Source organism: Cyanistes caeruleus, chromosome 2 (genome assembly GCF_971803275.1).
Source record: "Cyanistes caeruleus chromosome 2, bCyaCae1.hap1.1, whole genome shotgun sequence".
Classification (NCBI taxonomy): domain Eukaryota; kingdom Metazoa; phylum Chordata; class Aves; order Passeriformes; family Paridae; genus Cyanistes; species Cyanistes caeruleus.
Genome location: NC_141702.1, coordinates 28382103 through 28395516, shown reverse-complemented (window position 1 = coordinate 28395516; position 13414 = coordinate 28382103). Strand labels below are relative to the sequence as shown.

At 36.4% G+C, this 13414-nt stretch overlaps 1 protein-coding gene and 1 long non-coding RNA gene across 15 annotated transcripts in view; one reads left to right on the top strand and one right to left on the bottom strand.

Moving 5' to 3' along the window:
• ADGRB3 (adhesion G protein-coupled receptor B3) overlaps positions 1-13414 on the bottom strand; it is a 441482-nt gene that overhangs the window by 385754 nt on the left and 42314 nt on the right. The gene's annotated exons all lie outside the window — the stretch shown is intronic.
• On the top strand, positions 8019-9487 carry LOC111925827 (uncharacterized). The gene is made up of 2 exons (XR_002862483.2): positions 8019-8103; positions 9330-9487. It is a non-coding gene; the product is annotated as an uncharacterized LOC111925827 (long non-coding RNA).

Sequence of the window (13414 nt, the reverse complement as noted above, 5' to 3'; positions counted from 1 at the left end):
TAACTAAGGTCAAAGTACCACTGAATGTTTAAAACTGTCAGAAGATATTTTCAGTATTTTTCTCATAGATGTGGTTTTTCTTTCTGATTTCAAAGAAACTTTAAAGTCAAGAGAAACTTAGAAGCATAGAATTGTGGAATATGAAGGGTTGGAAGGGACCTTAAAAGTCTTCTAGTCCCAACTCCCCCTGCAATGGGCAGGGACAGCTCCCACTACACCAGGCTGCTCAAGGCCTTTTACAACCTGTCCTTGAACTTCATGGTAACTAATCTGTACGCTCTGAAAAGCTCTGCATTGAGGTCTGTCCAAAATATGGCTTGGCTCATTCATCTTTTACCATGGAAAAAATCTCTGGATAAATAAAAATCTCCTAACTCTTATATGATACTCAAATGATACCTTGCTAAAAACTACAAACAAAACAAAATAGGGTTTTTTTGCTATTGTATTTGGTGGCAGTTCAACCATGAGTTCACATCCTGAGTGAACTACCTAATTATATAAACAGCCATGATATTTCTGGGTCAGTTGACAATTGCATTTGGAGGCACAGGAGTCCCAAGGAGTATCTGAAAGCCATAACTGGCAAAAGCTACATCTGCAGTATTTCTCTATTTATCTTAAGGGGTAATGATTCAGTCATTCAACATTTGTCCACCAAAGGCCAAGTCATTACTTTAAGCCTCTGGACTTAATATGCAGATGTGATTTTGTTCCTTCACAAACTAAGCAACATTTTTTTTTCAGAATATTCTCAGCATTTATTACACAATAGAAAGACTTTTTAGAAAAGAAAATCACAAATTCACAAATACGTTAAAAAAACCTTGCCCTTCTAAAATACGAGACTTGAACAGGACTAAGAATATAGTACAATGAAGGTAAGCTGTTAATGTGTATCTATTATTAAGCTGAACAGCTAAAAATTCTTCCCTGTTTTCTAACAGACATTTCTAGTTCCTTCTTCAGAATTATTTCTCATTTGCTACTGTTTAAATGAGAATTAGTGCCTTTTTTTTTTATGTTCTTTATTCAGAAGACCTACTGCAGAGACAGACTAACAATTCATCTTCTTTTTCAGAGGGGGGTTGCTGACTACAGGGTTACAGTATGGGAAGGGCCAGCTTTCACTAGTGTGAGCAGTGCAGGATATCTGTCAATAAAAACAGCCAAGGAGAGTCTGTGATCTGCTGAATCTCAAGCTGGCCTTTGTCATGCTGCTCCTTCTGCAGCTACATTCTACTCTAACGGCCTAATCCTGTTCTCAATTTCTCCCTGTTAAGTAACACTGACAGAAATTTAAGACATTATGAGATATCAAATCCATAAGGATGGAGGATGAAATATTTTATGCAATTTTGCATTTGCAGCACACTTTATTCCACCGTTCTTACTAGGTACTAATGGCACAAACAGGAAAAATCCATTCATTTGGATACAAATAATGCAGTATTTACTCATCAATCTCACTTAAAGTTTGTTTGCTTAAGGATTAAATTTAGTACTTACACTTTGAAACAAATAGAGAACCCCCTCCCCGCTTTCTGTCCATCATGAAAAGCTTTCAGTTGTAGCACTTGGAGAAAAAGGCACATAAAGCCCATAAATGAGTCAGACCAAACTGCCACTTTAATAAAACTTGTAGCACTTGGCTGTAAAGCACTATGAAAAAAAGTAAGAAAAACTGAAATGCCCTTAAGGATAATTGCACAAGCCAGGACTGCCATCATACAGAGAATAAATATTGGAAAAACAATAATCCAGAAAGGCTGATGCTGAGAGAATTAAATTAAATACCCACAGAAGTTAATTACTGTGGGGAAAAAAAGTGTATTGGAAGGAGCAAAAGAGAAGATAGACAAATAAACCTGCTACCTTCTAAACTTGATTCCAACTATTCCTTCTTCTATTCCCCACACATAGTGTAAATTACAGTGGGTGCTCCGACAGGAGCAGATTACCGCAAGTACTTCAAGAAGAATAAAAATTTAGCCCACACTTTGTCTACTTTATTGAATTTCATCTGTGTCTGTTTCTTGGAATGCTTGGTAAGCACCCTAGTGTTGCAGATTAGAAAATGACAGGTCTTTTCCAATTCATTTTTTCCTCATTTTAACACTGTTCTTTGTAGAAGCCACGCAGTGTGCTGACACTCCTCTCTATAGGCAATAAAGTGACAAAAGCAGCTGGGGCATTCATTTGGTGCTCATTCCTTCTCCATACAGGCAAAACCCACCCTTTTCTGGATTATGGGTATTTATTTATCATTTCACATAAAGACAAGACAAATCTAAGATGACATGAGAGCATTATCTAAGGAGAGGGCCGAAGAGTATAAATTGTCTGTACTTCAGCTGCAATTGATGCTCCTCCTGCTTTTGGAGGAAGGACACCTATTTCACAGCAGTAGCTGGAAGCTGCCTAAAGAACATGAAATGGAGTATGGGAGATAAAATGAGGCTACCCAGAAGACTGTCATGCATTGAGGAGACCCATGTTACTGGCTGTGCTCTCCAGTACTGCACAGACAGCACAGCCTCAGGCCTGAGTTGTGCTGCCTTTCCTTGGCTGCAGGATAACCTTAGAGGACTGATTGCAGCAGAGGCTGCAGGCAGCTCACACTTGGTACTGGAGACTACATCATTTGTGTGACCTTGTCTTTGCCTTAAAGTGAACCTGCAAGCTCTTATGCAAAAGTTCATTTCTTTCATGGTAGAAGCTATGGAGGACAGAAGACTTCTCCTCCAAGAAAAGGCCGGAAGACCAATAAAGACAAGAGTGCTGGCAAGCTTCTGTGTGTTGTGTCCTGACCAGAAATGCATTCCATGACACTCTACAACCTGGAGTCCTCACATGGAAAGGACCATGAGGCTATCTATTGTCTTTTTCCTTCTCTGTTAGCTCCAGTAAGAGGGATTCTCAAAAATACCTTATGGAGCCTGAGCCCATTTCTTACTGGGATCATCATTAACACTAACACTAATGGGGTCTAACACAAAAGCCATATAGACTTGGAGTTAAACTGCCCTGAACACTAAAACTCTTCCTACAATTCTGGTAATATGACAGTGCTCATTGCGGTAGAAATATATTTTGTTATCCTTTGAGAAGTCAGTTATAAAATTTCTCACAAATTTGCAAACTTTCATTGTAATTCCAATGCTTGCCTGTTCTCAGACGCATGTGAATTAAATATCAAAATGTTATTTCTTTGAGGTCCCCTTTCAAAAGAATTGAATTTAAAAAATATATTTTGGAGAGATTAAATGAGCTATAAAGATTTACATAAAAATACTTTAATAGCCTTTTATCAAAGCATTTCAGTGCCGCCCTATGCCTTCAAAACTACTGCAAGAAATACAATGTTTTGTCATGTTACTGGACACAGACTATATCATGTGATCCATGACACATGGATGGGAGTAGAGTGCACGTGCCATGACTTGGTATTAACAAGGCACCCTTTGACACTGTCTCCTGTGATACTGCTGCAGCCAAATATTCAAATGTGGACTAATATGGGGGTAAAAAGAAACTGGCTGGAACGCTGACTTCATAACATTGCAATTTTAAGCACCAAGTTCAGCTGGATGAATCTCTGGAATTGACAGTAGGGCAAACATCCATTTGAGTGGGTCAGAGCTCACTCTTAAAATGTTTATGGGCAACACCAAAGACAGACTTAGAGGTGGACAACAGTATGTGAGACAACAGATTCAGTCTGCAACACAGAATCATAAATTTCTAGAATGGTTTGGGTTGGCAGAGAGCTTCAAAGATCATCTGCTTTAAATCCCCAACATGGTCAAGGATGTCTTTCACTAGATCAGGTAGTTCAAAAGTCCCATCCAACCTGGCCTTGAACACTTCCATGGATGGGGCATGCACAGTTTCCCTAGGCAACCTGTCCCAAAGAAATCCGTCACTTCTCTGGGAAATTTCTATAGACAACCAGCATCTCAACACTCTCATCATCAAAAATTTCTTTTTATCCAAACTAAATCTATCCTCTTTCAGTTTAAAACCACTGCTCTTTGCCCTGCCTCTACAGGCCTTGCTAACAAGTCTTTCTCTATAGTTCTTACAAGAGCCTTTTACATATTGAAAGGTTACAATAATCTGCAGTCTTCTCCAAGCTGAACAACTTTCAACTCTCTCAGGTCTACTTCATAGGAAATATAGATGATTCTAACTTTATGTACAAATTCACCATGAGTGTAGGCAAGCACTGTATCTAGATGTCTGGCAGAGATACACCTCTGGAGATACTAAAAACTCAGATGTAAAAGTCCCAGAGCAACTTGATATAATCCGTTTCCCTGAGTGGAAAAACAATTAAATATGTAACATGTCTAAAACCTGAATCTTCCACATACAACAGTGCAACTGGAAAATGAATTCTCTTGTCCTCCTCTGAATGGTTCAAATATCTCAAATATATTTCCTGTCTTTTAACAGAATGTAAAAGAGAAAACATTTAAAATTTTCAGAAAACATTTTTTTTAATTTGGTCTAGGTCATTTGGTTATGACCTTTAAAAAAATTGTTTCACTAGGATTAGCTTATTTTTCAAAATGTCATTTGTTGGTGAAAAAAAGTGAGGTCTTTCATTTTGAAAAGGTCAAAAAGCTTTGACCTTTTCAAAACTCTTTTAAGAAAAAAAACTGTCAAAAAAAGTTTGTTTTGTGAATAGCTGAAAGTAGTTGTTACAACAAAACAAGTACAGACCCACTGCATATGTTAAAAACTTTTTAGCAAGGTTTTTAGTAAAGACACACTAAAGACGCTGACTAAAATATTTTGACTCCCACCTTTCTTCTGCCTGCTTAAAGCAAAATCTCATTTACCTTCATGAATAGCAATAATCTACCAGGACACTACAATTACATCTCAGCAACCAACACAGTTTTACTTCTATCCATAATTGGAAATAACAATTAGTAATAAAAATGCATAAAACTATCAATATTTAAATACTCTTAATATTGTGTATTAGGTATAAAGAAAAGAAACAAAAAAGTTTCTTGCTCCACAACAGTGAGCATTCCTGTCTGACTTACAATGTTTTTCTCAGCCTGTCAGAATTGCAGCACCTCTGGGCATGACATTTCTCTTGGATGAATGTCTCCTCCACAGTTTGTTAGACATTGCATACTGATGGATTGTTTCCCCAAAGGTGACATCATTACAAGAGGTGTTATCTTCTTCATGTTGTCAGAAACACTGTCCAGCTTTTATTTTAAGCAACCTTCTCTTATCTTTCATTTTATTTTCCCCCTTCATTTCACAGAGTATTTCTTTTAAGAATATTTTGGACATTTATTGACCCCTTCTGCTACTTATACAATATTTAATGTATCTTCTCATTCTGAAAACACAGGAACAAATTCTCCAAATTTTAACTAATTAATTATTCTTTTAAATTTTTTAAGGTAATTTTGCTCTTTCCCCAAAAATACGGTATAGCAACTTACTAGTTCATGCATCACACTAATTAACTACTTTGATTGTAGTAGACTCCAAACTACTGAAACATTCTAAACACACATATTCTGTCCCAGGTTGCTAATTTAATTTCTGAGTTACAGATTCATAAGGAAATAAGAGTAATCAATATTTAAGTAATTTCATTCCAGTTTGAAAACTGCATCTATGAAGATGAACTTTTATTCATTTCTACACTTTCCAATTCATTCTAAAGTCACTGAACTATGCATAGGTCCATAACACTGTTTTGGACTGCAATATCAGGATTTAAAATGGTAAAGGATTGTCATATAAGAAATTAATTCTCGAGAACTTCTTTGAAAAAACTGATAAGGTTTTAGCAACATTACCTCAAAAACTATCAAACTGCATGAATCACTCATAAGAGGACAGACAGGGGCATTCACCTGGCTCACTGCAGACTGTATAAAGAGAAATTAAGAATTTTAATTCCCTTCACCCTCATATAGCAAAAAAGAAGTGCCTGTAGGACAGCAATACCTGAAGAGCATATGATGCAAACACCATGTATTTGCTTAGCAAGCAAAGGCGATACAATGGATCAGACATATCCATAACAGACAAGTACAGTCTAAATTTTCCAGAATAATAGGATCAGATACGATGGATCAGATATATCCATAACTGAACAATACAAGCTTAAATTGTCCAGAATAATAGAATCAGAATGGGGTAAATCTGGCAAAAATGTCAAATGTCAAAACTGTAAAGGGTTGTCACACTCATTTCTCTACCTTGCTGCCAATATCTCATGGTTTTGATTTACAGCTGTTCAGCAGTATCCCTCACCTGAGCAGCAGCTGTCAATTCTGTCACACTACCATATGTAATTATAGTGGCATAGTGACTGCCAGACAAACAATGGGCCTTTGTGTCTGCAAGCTGGGACAAGGAAACATAAGAAGAGCTACAGGTGGATGCAGGGCTGGAATGTAAGGGTCCTTCAGAGCATCTCCTGGGGAAGATTTTCTCCCTAGGGTACCCTAGCCTCTCCCTCCAGCAGCACTGGTGTTCCTGACCTTGTCACCCAGAAGAGCCATCATAGCAGCACAGAGAAAGGGTAGATATTCACAAGTCTGATTGTGTAATAATTTTGAGAGTATTATTCCTAGCAGAGTTGTACTCTGTTATTTGGGTACCAAACCCACTTGATAATAGCTGGAAAATAATCCCTGTTTGGGGTATTTCAATGTGAATGTTCTCAGTTAGGCTAATGATAAATTCTTGTCTCCACGTACATGTGATGTATTTCCTTCTGCCTAAGAAAAGATTTTGAGTTTATAAATAGTTAAATAATTGAAGCAAATTTTTCTCTCTCTTTTTTTTTAATTTAAAAACATATGTTCTGAATGATGTAGCTGTGCCCGAAATCACTTACCCAATGGTTTTCTGAGGAAAAGAAGCAAAAATAAACAAACAAAACCATCAAATGTACCAAGTGTGAATTTTGCAGATGTATTACAGCCTTTTTAAAGCCTCTCCCTTTGTATGAGATTTTTAACAGTATTAGCTGTAATATTAACTGCCATGGAAACTGCGAGTGTTGCTGCAGTGACATCAGCAGTGGTCAAAATGGTGCTTCAGACAGAGAAATGCAAACACAAGCAGTATTCTGCTGCTTGGGGTTTTTTTCTGTTTCGTTTTTCTTGCAGAAATATGCCACATAGCTCTGAGATGTTTCAGACTGGAAGAAATCAGCTACTAGCCACTGGCCACCAGCTGTCAGGGACTTGTCATGCTGTTACCACAGCTACTGCTAAAACCACTTGCAGATCAGTCAGTGGGGGACAGCAGCAGCATGCTCAGACCAAAACTTAGCACAGCACCTCTTTTTTATTATAATATCTCAGAGTGTCCTGGCCCCACCTGGAGTGCTGCATCCAGATTCTCAGCACAAGAAAAATGCGAGTCTGTTGGAGCAGGTCCAAAGGAGGGTCACAAAGAATATTCAAAGAATGGAGCAACTATCCTACAGAGGCTGAGAAAGCTGAGGTTTTTCAGTCTGGAGTAGAGAAAGCTTTTATTATGGCTTTCCTGTACCTTAAGAGGACTTCTAAAAAGGAGGGAGAGCAACTTTTTACATGGGCAGATGGTGACAGGACAAGGGGCAATGGTTCTAAACTGAAGGTTTAGATTAGAATTTAGGAAGAAATTGCTTACTTGGAGGGTGGTGAGACTTTGGAACAGAGAGCTTGTGGATGCTCCATCCCTGGAACAGTTCAAGGCCAGGTTGGATAAGGCTTTGATCAACTCAATCTAGTGAGAGGCATCCCTGCCCATAGCAGGAATCTTGGAACTAGATAATATTTAAGGTCACTTCCAACCCTAACCATTCTATCTACCTAGGATTTTATGAATTTTCATTGTATGTGCACTCAGTATTGCTTCTCTCTTCCTTCTTCCCTGCATCCCAAGGAACAACTTGGAATACTTGGACACTGTGCTCTCACCAGGGCTGAAAAGCCAGCCCTCAATTACCTATTTATTGCTTCTATCCTAGAAGTAACAGCAGCAAAAGGAAAAAGATCACTTCATGGCTCACTTCAACTACACAAACAGAAATTAACATCAATGATTGCAGCTCCTCTGTTCAAGGTAAATAATGCAAACTTTGCCTTAATCTAGAGATATGGAAACAGGAACTAAGAATTGTAAGATGGTGAGAAGAATTTCCACACTTCGTTTATTTGTATGTGTGTATGTGTGGGTGTGTTTTATGCCATAATTTCACTAGATAGTTAGAAGTAAAAACTCAATTAAAAAAAAAAAAAAAAAAGAGATGCATCAAAAATTTCAACCTGCTTATTGTGACTGAGACCAAGAATAACACTTGTCATTTGCCCTCTTTTTTTCCAAAAAAATAACTCAAGTGCAACTTCCAGCTGGGGTTTTAACGCTATGCAGGAGGCCTGATTTGCAACAGCTGCTCTCTCCTCCCAGTCCTCACAGCAGAAATGGTCATTCTATAACCAGTGAGCCATAACTGCACAAATCACGCATGAAGGTTGCTCTTGCCATAGTGCTGGCAGGAGGCAGGATGCCACAGGAGCCTGGTTAACATTTCTCAGGAACATTCTTAACCTGGTGCTACCCCAGAGTCCCTGTCTGCACCAGAAGAGGAAGCAAAGACATGAGAGGTTTCCAAATCCAGTGAACAACCAAGGATAGAACAGAAAGCTTAAATATGAGGTCTAGGATTTATTGCTCTGGAGTTTTAGTAAAGGCAGATGTAAGTAGGGATCTCACTGGATCGTCATTTCCTCCAAGTTACGGCCTCAATGCAGCCCATAGAAGTTACACTGTGGTTTCTGAAAAAACAACCTAACTGAATTATCAGTATTGTATTTCTCTCAGGAAAGGGCAGCTTTAAAAAAAAAGTAACATCTGATTTTCTTGGTAAGCAATAGGGGAAAAATGCAATTTACAAATATATAGGAATAAAATTTACTTCTGGGACAAGCAAAATTAAATTGAAATATTTTCCAAATGTTACTTTTGTCACTAATTCCATCTGTTCTACAAATTAAATCCTGAGCTTGGAATACCATAAAAAACTAAAAAGGGTGCAAGCCATCAGAAGCTAATTAAAAGAGGTACTTTTTAAGCACATCTTTAACAAATACTCTGTATTTACGAGGTTTCTATAAGCCAAAACAACTTAACATGAGATGCTCATGACATGGATCAGACCCCAGTAAGTTTATGAATCAGCAAAACAAAAATATATGGAAGTCATGTATCAAACAATATAATCTAACACATACTGTTTTCTTTCTGTTAATTTGGTAGAATAAAACTAATATCTTTTTTTTTTTTTTCAGATTTGCCACAATCTGCTCTTATATAAAGATTCAATAGCTGGTTTAGTGTAGCTGGTTTTGAAAGCACAATATATCCTAATGACTGACAGGATGACAGAAGAGGTTTGACCTGACTACCACTTTCATAATGAAGTTTCTCTACACAGAGAAAAATGTAATTGAAGAGTTGTATTACTTCTTTTGAAAGGAATCTTCCATACTTTGAAACAGTGACCCCAGCAGACATTTTTTTCCCAAGACTACACACCGACAAGGACAAAAAGGAAAGAAGCTATTTGAAAGAAATTATTTTCATGTTGTAAAATGGCTGTTTTGTCAGAACACTGAACCAGGGATGTTTCATGAAGCTAAAGCAAAAGGATTAATTTTTCAAAGTAAAAAGACTCTCTATACTAAAAAGACAACACAAAACGATTCTTACTTTGAGAGGACTATAAACATTACTTTGTTTGCTGGCTGAATTCTGACTGTTATTGTAATATATGCTAAAATACATTTTGTAAGCAACATTTTATCTTTACAAGTCAAAATGTCTACATCCCATTTCAAAATTCATTATAATTAGTAGCTAAATTCTTAATAATAGAATTATAATTAGTTGCAGTCAATGGCTGCTTATTAAACTGTAAAACTGATGAAAAACTGAATAGATACATCTTATTTCTTCAGTTATACAAATGTACTAAAAATCAGTGCATTTTTTGGTATATGCAAGTAATTAATCATTGTACATAATTAAAATTAATGCAAAAATACTACTAGATGCAATCTGGTTAAAATATGTTGAACCAAACTGTATTGGGAAATTGTGTGCTAAGTTACCAATTCCCTTATTTTCTTCCAGCATTTCTTTAATTACCCTTACTGAGATTAGGTCTACCTAGTTCAAGGATTATCTTTATAATATCATAAGATTTGAGCTATTACTTTGCTGAAATATAATGGGAGGAATAAACCACACACACAAAAAGTATGTTATTGCATGAGTAACATTGAGAACACTAAGAACATCTTCTCTTTAAAAATCACATTCTACATTGCTATAACAGATACCATGCAGAAAAAAACAAAAAGCCTTAAAATTAAACTGTTCAGGTAATTGCTGAAAATCGTATGTCCCCTAAAAGAAACAAAAAGGGTTTTGCAAAATGATATTTTTGAAAACCCTTGTTGTAATTTTGTTCTATGAGTAGTAATCTAAGATCCATCAAATGATTTTTGCTTTAAGGTCATCTCCTAAAATATTTGCTAGCTTCCTACACAGAAAAACTTCCACTAAATTTAATGGAATTTTGCCTGGGTAAAGACCCTTAAGATTCCTGCATTAGTGTATTATGCCCCATTTGATAAGTGAGAAAGTAATGACACAGAAAATGGTAATAATTTTGTTTGGTCTACTCAGTCCTAAATGGCTGAAAATATCTTCCATTTTACATTATATTTATCATAAAACCTGTGTTTTTAGAACTATATTTTGATTAACATTAAAAAGGAAAATAAAGCTAAACAAGGTGACAACTTCATTTTGATTTTGATAGTCTTCAACTATAATGAGAAAAACCTGGGTCCTCCAGATAAAACTTTGCCATATCAAAGTTCCCCTTGTTTAAAGAAGCAGTAGGAAAATACCAGCTCAACCAAAACACGAAACATCAATGACCTTGGCACCACCATGACCATCATCCAGGTGGCAGAATGATGCAGCACAGCTCTCACGACAAAGAAACTATGTTGTTGCTATCAAGGTTTATTACAGGGGAAAATTGACGCTAAACTTTTCTTCTGTAACAATCTTCATAACGATTTCTTTATATATATCTTTATATATATATATATATATAAACTCTGAAAGAACATTCATAATGTGTATGGGCATATAAGAGTGTGAAAGCATGCCTAGACATTGTGACCTCCTGAGAAGACAGCAGTTCCTTAATTGTCTAAGCATTTATTGTTGCAGCTTTTCAGCAAGCATCCAATTTAGTGGTCAGGATGAAAAAGTGAAAAGAGTATTCAGTATGTCTTTGCATAGGATTTTTGTGACAGATCTATTAACTCTCATTCTACTGCCTTCAGCAGAAAACTGCTTTCCTGTGGTCATTTTGTAAACTTTTTTCTATGAGTAAATCAAAGTGGTGCTAAGAAAATGACTGAAGAAGTTTTAATTACCTACTGCTGATGCACAATACATTAAAAAAGAGGATGTTCAGAACAATTCTGCACACTTGGGATGCAAGAGAGGAGGGGATTTTGTCCAAAGTCTATAGTAAAAAGATTTGTATTGTACTGATTGAAATAGAAAAATGGAATATAAAATGGGTTTAGAAACATTATAGGATATTTTTTCTTCTCTAGGTTTTATACAGATTTTATTATATAAAGAGTAAAAGTAGATATTGAAAAATACTGGCATTTACACTACTACTTATACAATATAATAATTTCATTATCGATATTTAAACCTAAAGTAATGAAATTCTGGCTCATTCAGGTGACTGAAAGGTCCTCTCAGATTGCAGATCTTCTGTAACACTACTGAAGTTTTTTTCTTGAACCAGCAGATCTTTAATTCCTTTATTTAAAATGCAACAGCTTCATCAAAAGGGGTGCTGAACACACAGCTCAGCCCCATCTGAGACACATCTATACCTGACCATTAGGTCATTCTCCTCAAAAAACAGGATCATTTTTTTTAATTCCTTTGACACTGGAACAAGCTAAACATTACACTACTGAAGAAAAATGGGAAGTCATGAGGTTAGCTCCCAGAAAGAAAGTATTAAGACCATTTATTTATGTATTTGTGTATTTAATATATTGAAGAAACACTTAAGTCAGGAAACTACTCAGGACTGAAATCCCCAGAGCATGGTAATGCTTCCCAGTAGTGCTGAGTAAGGTGCTTAAATCTCCAAGAGATATCTAATTTAAGATGTATTTCTGTGTTCAGCATTTCCTACTGGCTAACTCAGCCTCCCTGCTCAGCACTGACGCTTTTTCTAAACCCTTTTCTGAGACACCAAACTCTGATACATTCTACAGAAATTATCTGTATTATAGTAAAAGTATATAGTAGATTTAGATATCAGCAGGTTACAAGTTAGGTGCTACAGTGCTGCACAGCTGTGTCTCATGCCTTTGTGATTCCACGATCCTACAAAACTCCTTAAATTTTGATTTTCCATCTGATAAAAACTTGTTCTACTATATCAAGAGATCTATATCAATTTAGATGACTGAAAGGCTAGTCCTGATCATGCATCAAAAGTATGAGCTTGTAGCACTCATAATATGCACTCAATATCAATCCATATATGAAAGAGAAGGCAAAGTGATTATTGCCTGAAAACTGACATAAGAACCCTAATTTCTATTCAGACAACCTTCAACAGGGGGCAAAATGAACACCAACTTGATGATATGGCTGCTTTCTAGATTACAATTTGTATACAGGGCATAACCAAGACCTGACGAGTGATTTGTACAGCTTTCATCTTAGCCCAAAGGAAAGAGGCATTCTGTGAGAACAGCTCAGTTGGTAGCTGTCCTGTTTCAGAATGACAAGTGATTTGATTGTGATACACAGTGTAAGTGCTTTGTTCTCATTAAAAATGAACAAGCTGTGGGAGACTTTTACCACTTACTCCACAGGTACCCACTGTGAAAAGCTAAGGTATAATGAATATGTAATTTGGATATGTCTCTTATGAAAAAATCCAAAGAATCCAAAGTAAAACTTGGGAAGAGCTCCTAGAGTTAGATATAATTTTGTCTGTTCTACCTACAATTTTAAATGAGTTGATTTGCTCTCCCTGAGCTGTAACATCCTTTCTTCCAAATACATATGGGATTGCCATGTCATACCATGGTATGCAGTTCTGTAATAAGATAGACAAAGTATCTGCTACATGTTATAGCTGGAATCCTATCTCTGCCACAAAAAAATTACAAAATCTATGCATACATCATGTAATGTACTTCTGTGGAACATTTTTCTTTTATCCTTGGCTATCTTATCTGAAGTCTGCTTGTAGGGATGATGCCTGATATTCTAATCATCTGGGCAGGTCTTACAAATACACTAC